Raw genomic sequence first — 7,202 nt, 5'->3', positions numbered from 1 at the left:
GAGACCATGACAGATATTTGTGTATAGACTTTTGTGTCCCTGCAGAGAGGTCTAGCACAGACATGGACAGACACGGTTTTGCAGGAGGAAATAGAGGCCTTGATCCTCTGTAAGAGCACCAAAACTGGAACCATTTAAAATGTTGTTTCTATTGAAAGGCTCTTGGAATTTGGAGCCTTTGCAGGACCCAAATGCAGGGATCCAGTGAGATCGTCTCTCATATTCCCTGTGCTCTACTTGAGTTCAGCCTGGCTCTTCACAAACTCGAACTTTCTCTCCCCTTCTCATTTCTGTAGCAGCACGAAGATGAGCCTTCTCAGGTGCACTCACTGCACCAGAATAGTGGGAGCCTTCCTCTTTGAAAGGAACACAAAAACACGGAGGTGCCAGGGACAAAGAGCAGTGTTTTTGTGCTGCTGCACGAAAACCCAGACTTTGTGGGTTTAGAAAGAAATGTGTGTGGGAAGGATCCAGAAGCAGGCTATTGCACAGTGGCGTGGAAATGCGTGTGGCTGACAGGCTGTGCTCAGCAGCTGGGGATGCTGCAGCTGCCGTGCCTGGCGCACGCACACAGGTGCTACAGAGGCGCACGGCTCCTCATAGTTCCTGGAACTGGAGGAAGTGGAAGCCAGGAGCAGCAAAGAAAACACAAGCTGCATAATCAGGAAAAGAAGATAAACTGTGCTGAGTGGCAGCTGGTCTTTCGAGAACGGGCTGTGTAAATACCCCAAGGGCCCTGGGAAGCTAGACCCCAGAGAAAGACTCAGCTGGATCACCACACCACTCCACACTGGAGGTATGTTTACTTCTGCACAGTCCTCAGTGTTTCCTGTGAAAGCATTCCCCTGCTCATAACCAATATATGCTGACCTTTCAACAAGCAATGTTTCCCTTCTGTGTCTATACACATCTGTCTGTGCCAGGAAAAGCCTCCAAATAAATGATTTATTACTCAGCCTCTTCGAGGCACAGTAGATAGAGGTGCAGTCCAGGCTCACTACTCCCAGTGTCCAGTGAGGATGCCAGCCACCAAATAACAGGATTCTTCATTCTGTCTTTCAAGCATAGGTGGCATACAGTGTAATTTCTCTACCTGTATGTTCTTAACCTGGAAGTAGTTTTTAAGAAGAAGATGCCCAGCTTATTTTTTAGCATCATATACACTGACAGCCCTGTACTGGTACCATTGTAGTGGTCAGCATGGGTGACTTTGGGAAGAGGAATGCAGCTTGCCAGCCCATTGAAGTTTCAGTGCCTGCTGTAAATGTTGCTTCTGACTATAACTGTTCAAACCATCATTCAGTGGATAATTAATAAAAGGTATCACCAGTTTGCCCTTTTAATTTACCTTTAGGTCCATTTTGTGTCTGCTACCTCCCCTCTGTTTTTCTTTTTGCCCTTTGCTGCATGTTCCTCTCCTCTCTCTTTCTCTGCCCCTCCCCTGGTTCTGCAGCAATGTGCCTGGTTGTGTTTGTTCCCTGTAATTCGGTTGTAATGGTAGGCTTGCCAGTGCTGGAGGCACACAGCAGATTTGGCGCTGGCTTTGACGTGATCTCCAATGGTCTTGGCAAAAGAACTGACTTCAGCCGGGAACTGTGGGTTTCCTTACAGGGCTCTGCAGAGGCCCCACAGAGCAGGGAAGGCCGAAAGAGAGGAACAGCTGAAATGATTTACTATTAAACATTTTTTACAGAGGTTGAGGTTTGGATCAGAACACTGCTGTTGAAGCAGCACTTCAGTGCCTTCCGGTTCTGCTCAGTGCTTGGGCTATCGCTGTTGCAGCAGTGAGATATTTGGTCTTGCACCAACCAAATCCTCGTGCTCTCTTCCATTATCCCTAGGCTGCAGTTTACATCCTCCTTTTCCACACTTTTGATACCTGTCATCACCCAACATCTGGTTCAGCAAAGAAGCCATCTGACAGAAAACATTCAGTTACTGGTTTACTCCAGGAAATTAATAAATAAGAAAACCCCGTACAGTCTGCACCAATGGCTTGACATAAGTACTACAGTGCTGTAGGCACACTGTGCTCCACGACACAAAGTCCCTGCTCTCAGAAACTGACAGGCTGATTTAGAAATGAAAAATGGCAAAAGACTGCAAGGAAAAAGAGCGATGATACAGACCGTGGGCAGGGATCAGCCCTCTCTCCAAAGCACGCACATTAGTGTGTTTATTTCATGCAGGGGAAAGAAACTGGGGATTAACTGCTGTCTTTGCAAGTGACAGACAGATGTAGTAGAGACAAACCGGAGAGTGGAAAACAAATGTAAAGAAAGGATTTGGACATTCAATAAAAGAGGTGAAAGGGACTTATCGCATTGTGACTCCTGGGGTCTACTCCTGAAGTTATTGCCCTACTCCTTAGCTCTCTATTTAAGATCCACACAGTGTCAGTTAAAGATCTGAGTCATCCTCTTGTTATTTATTGCCTGCTGGTGGTGCCCACAGGCTCTAAATGAGAACAGATAATTATTTACATTTACAGCAAAATCAAGGAACTTCTGCCGTGGATCAGAATCTAATTGTACTAGGAAGACAAACAAACAGAAAACAGAAACGGGAAAAAAAAAAAAAAAAAAAAAAAAAAAAAGTTGCTTTCAGTCTAAGTAGGTAAAAGAAAGAGCTGAGGAGAGAAAGCATTATCACCTCTGTTTCATGGATGGGAATGAGAGCATTAAAAGATCAAATAACATGCTCAAAGTCATAGGGAGGGTGGGTCAGGAAGTGAACCCAATCCATCAAGACCCCTTGCTTGCAATCCCATCTCTTCTTGGCATAAGGACTCTGCTCCACCTGTGCAGGGAATGTGGTTCTTAGCTTGCAGGCAATAGTCTATAAGGGGACATAAAACTCCTGTTTTACAGCACATGCTAAGCTGTAGTCTTTATAAGAACTAGATTTGGGGATTTCTGTAAGAACTGAAACTAGGAATGACTGGCTACTCAAATCCATGGACCCATGAGAAGGACTCAGTCTGATGACTTCTGTATTTACATGTACATGCACCTGTGACTTCGCTACATCTGACAACTTATAGGAGGTACAATAACCACCTAGATACTCAGGGCAATTTTTTAGGAACTAAAAACCTGTAACAAAACTCTGTTTTTTTGCTATTTTTATTAGAGACTGTCTTGAGTATCCTCTTGAAGAAAACCTGGCTAGACGTTGCTGAGGAATGGAAAAGACTGCTTGTTTTTCCACAGCCTGAAGTGGTCGCAGCCACTTGTTGTATTGCAGGTGGGCAGTGGGCATGCAGCTGGTGACTCCTGTGAGCCCATCAATTTGCCACTGTCATCACAGCTGCTGGAGATCCATTCCTGCATCCTGCACTCTGTAAACAGCAGCTCATAACCGCAAAGCACCCAGCGTCTCTGGTCCAGCATCAGCTCAGGGAGCCAGAGAGCTGCCTGCTGAAAGCTGCCTTCTGTTTGCTTGCAGACGTGTCAATATTTACCGAGTGAGGCTCCACTTTTGCCCAGCTGGAGCATGACAGCTTTGCCACTCTTGCACTCAGTAGCCCTATCTTCCAGCATTAACATCAGGAGGTGATGAGTGACCAGGCTGGCCTGATAAATGAGAAGAGATCTGCAAACAGAGAACAGCAAACACTTCCTGGGGGGCTCAGGACACCTGCTGAGAAAGATGTTCTTTTTTTTGCAAGTATCAGGTAGCATATGATGCTGTATCAGGCGAGACACAGGAAAGGTGCTATTCATGGCATCAGGTGCTGGGAAGATGCAGCTACGAGCAGGGGTGCATGGTGAATTGTTAAGGCAGCCCCACAAGGAAGGCACGGTGTGATCTCAGAGCCGTAGCCCCATCATGGGGTTTTCAGCAGAGCTCATTGAGCACAGCAACCTGGAGCACGTGGCAAGGAGGGGGCAAAACCAGTCCAGATGTGCACCAACAAAGGTGCCCCCATCTCCCCTTTCTGAATATATAGGAGATGGGAAAGGCTGGATCTGGGATGCACTTGTGGAGAAAGTGCCATCACAGGCTGAAAGGCAAGGAGCTCCACTCCACAGTTACAGCTGCAGTTTCTCAGCGCAGCTGTAGAACATGAGGGAGCTGCCTCGTGTTAACAAACATGTATGAGCGAGCCATTATATACAGATAAATAAAAATCAAGAAGCCAGTTTCTGCCATTACGTCTTCAAGCTTAATTCTCTGGGATTTCACAGCTATTTGAGGATACTTTAGTGATAGGCACATTACAAGTAATGGTTTGAATTTGGCTTGGCCTTACAGGCGTGTTCTGCTCTGCATTAGATGGACAATAGCTCCCAGTGGTGGGAAATGGCAGAAGGGAGGGATCAGTAAACAGCAGAAAGGGCTTAGAGATACTGAGGAAGAATATACAAAAAAATAATAAGCTGTTCAGTTTGGGCTGTTTCTTCTTGATCAGTTTTGTTTTCATCCCTCTCCACCAGGACCCTCCAGGAAAAGAAATATAAATGACTGAAGGCCGGGCCTTTTTCTACAAAGTGACACAAGAGCATAAGTTCTCCAGAAGCTGGCTGAAGCACATTTGAAAATCCCTCAGAGATGGCAATGTGGGTGGCAGCATTTCCCCGAGGATTTAGGAAACAGAGAGGTTGAGCAACAAGGATATGAGGCGAGGGAGTCCACCCCTTTTATGAGTAAGTGGTGGCTTGGTACAGCAGAGTGAAGAATAAAGGAGACAAGGATATGGGCAGTATTGAAAAGAAGGCTATGGACAATGAAAGGAAAGCAGCAAAAAGATAACAAAGCAAGAACAATGTGGCTCATGCACAAAGTGAGAAAAAATAGTTTCAGTAGCTGAACCATGTGTAGAGTCAGGCAGTGTCAGACGCCCATTCTGTCTTTTCTGATGGCACATTGTGTGTCATGGATGGCCTAACCTGGCTTGAGACTAATGACCCTGTTGTTCAGATCTTCTTTCCTGGTAGGGGTTGGATAGTTCACCTCAGTCAGACCCGGTTTGCAGTTTCAGCAGTCAAATGCACGTGTCTTGTGGTCACAGGGGTTCATTTAAAGGAATTTGTACAGAAAGGCCTCCCCATGAAACAAGCTGCAAGGGCAGAAAAGGATATCACCAGGAGCATACTCAGTACTGTCCTTTGAGGATCATGAGGCTGCAAAAAGAGGCTAGCAGAGCCCCGGGCAGACAGCAGCTGCACTGGGCTGCTTCCCAGGAGCAGGGTGGACACAATCAGCCAACATCTGTTCCCCTTTAATCTCTTCTTCATTTACATTTTGGTGTACAGCTTTTGTACATAGTGAGTTGCGTGCTCTGGCGCATCCACAGCCACTCTCCTGAACCGCAGCTCCCATGGACAGGCAGAGCTGGACAGAAGAGTTCTTTGCAGCTGAGATGTTTTGAGAAACCGTGCAGGCTACAGACAAAAGTTTATGTCTGATGGTACTGTCCCTCTTGTCCTGCCAGACTCTGTAGGGTTCTCAGGACCCACCAGACCCCACAGGGAAGAGGCTGAACTGCTCAGGTTGGTTCCCATTTGTGTCACAATGTCTTCCATAAAGGCCTTGTGCTTTCTCAGCTTCTGCTGCTGCCTCCAGAAATTCACTGAGACCCTGGGAAGGGAGCCAAAGATGGTCTCCTGCTGAGAAAAGCAGTCTGTGGCATCTTTCTCCATTAAGCCCCCTGCTGAAGCAACCCACAAAGCAGCATCCAGGGCAGTAGCCTGGAAGGTGAAGGCTTTCTTGTGATGCAAAGGGATTAGATAGATTTTAAGAGAGAGGGAAGGAGCTTTTCCCTCCAAACAGTGTGTGAAACTCTCGATAACTTCCTAATGCCTTGGTGGTTGATGGTGTCCCTGTAGCTCCACCGGGTCAGAAAGTAGAAGAAGATGGTATTAATTGCCTTGCATCGCTAGGCCCTTTGAGACATGAGGGCTGGGATCCATGCAAATGCTTGTCATCCAGGAAATCACCAGCAAGAAGAATGTACACAGGACTGAAGTTAGCTGAAGCAACAGCTTCTGCATGATAGCACACTGCAGTCGGGAGCAGTAACATTGGCAATACCACACATGGGAGAGCAGTTAGATGGAAAGGGGATGTCAGGAATACACAGTGGGATAGATACTAGAGGCCAGCACACCCGGAGCAGCTCCAAAGGATTGTGAAATGACCCTTCTCCATGTCCAGCTGTAAGACAAAGCTGGCTGGATCTATATTCCCAAAACTCAGAGCAAAGGAGGATGAATAAAGCATGAGGCCTTAAGCAGAGGGGGCTGCTGGCTTCCAGATTTTGCAGACCAACATCCCTGCAGGCTGGCCAGTGTGTCTCTGCTCTGGTGGACACGTTCTCCTTCTTTTTAAGTCAAACAGGGAAAGGGTGGGATAACAGCACCCTGCAGCTGAAGTAAAAGAGCAAGAGAGCACCAGGAAAGCTGGACTGCTATCCTACTGATACATCTGAGAGGCAGGGCCCAGCATGAAGGCAGAATTTCCATAGCCAGCATTGGCTGTGAGCTGGTGGTGAAGCACCAGGAGATATTTGGACACCTTTTTCTGTCCCTGTCTCAACGCTAGGGGTAGGATGCTGGGCTTTCTTACACCTCCTGCCTCAGGGTCTGAACAGGACAGAGGGAGCTGTCATGGCCACAGGACACAGGTAGCTGTGGGTGCCATGGCTGTCCCACAGGTCACTCATTGTTTGAGGGCTCATCCCTTTTCAATTTCACATTCACAAGAGATAAATTTTCCAGAAGCCAGTATAAACAGATTATGATGACATCAAATTAATGTCTCTAACTACTTCTCCCAGGAAAACAGCCGATGGGCAAGGACCCTACCAAGCCAGGAAAGAACAGCCAGGAAAAATAAAACAACCTCCTAATGATGACTTCCCCTACAGCTAGGGAGACCTCTGCCATTTCTTCTGTAAGAGAACAGTTTGTATCTCCCTCTTCATGTCGCTGCACAGGTCAGGTACTTGAGTGTGTTGCCAGATGCTCTTTGTATGTTGCTTTTCAACAGTGGAATGTTGAATGTTGCTGGAGATACTAGAAACCAACATGGAGCAACAAGCACTTCACTACTGGTGTCCTTTCCCCATCTCATCCTTCAACTCTGAGGTACCCACTATGGGAACCTACAGAGTATGCTGGTAAAAAACAGATAGGGCTTTAGGGTTCCAGAAGAGCCATGGGTTACTGTCCTCACTTGGAAAACCACTCTGCCTTTTC

Source organism: Oxyura jamaicensis, chromosome 3, assembly GCF_011077185.1.
Source record: "Oxyura jamaicensis isolate SHBP4307 breed ruddy duck chromosome 3, BPBGC_Ojam_1.0, whole genome shotgun sequence".
In the NCBI taxonomy this organism is placed as follows: Eukaryota; Metazoa; Chordata; class Aves; order Anseriformes; family Anatidae; genus Oxyura; species Oxyura jamaicensis.
Note: the sequence above shows the minus strand (reverse complement) of the source record.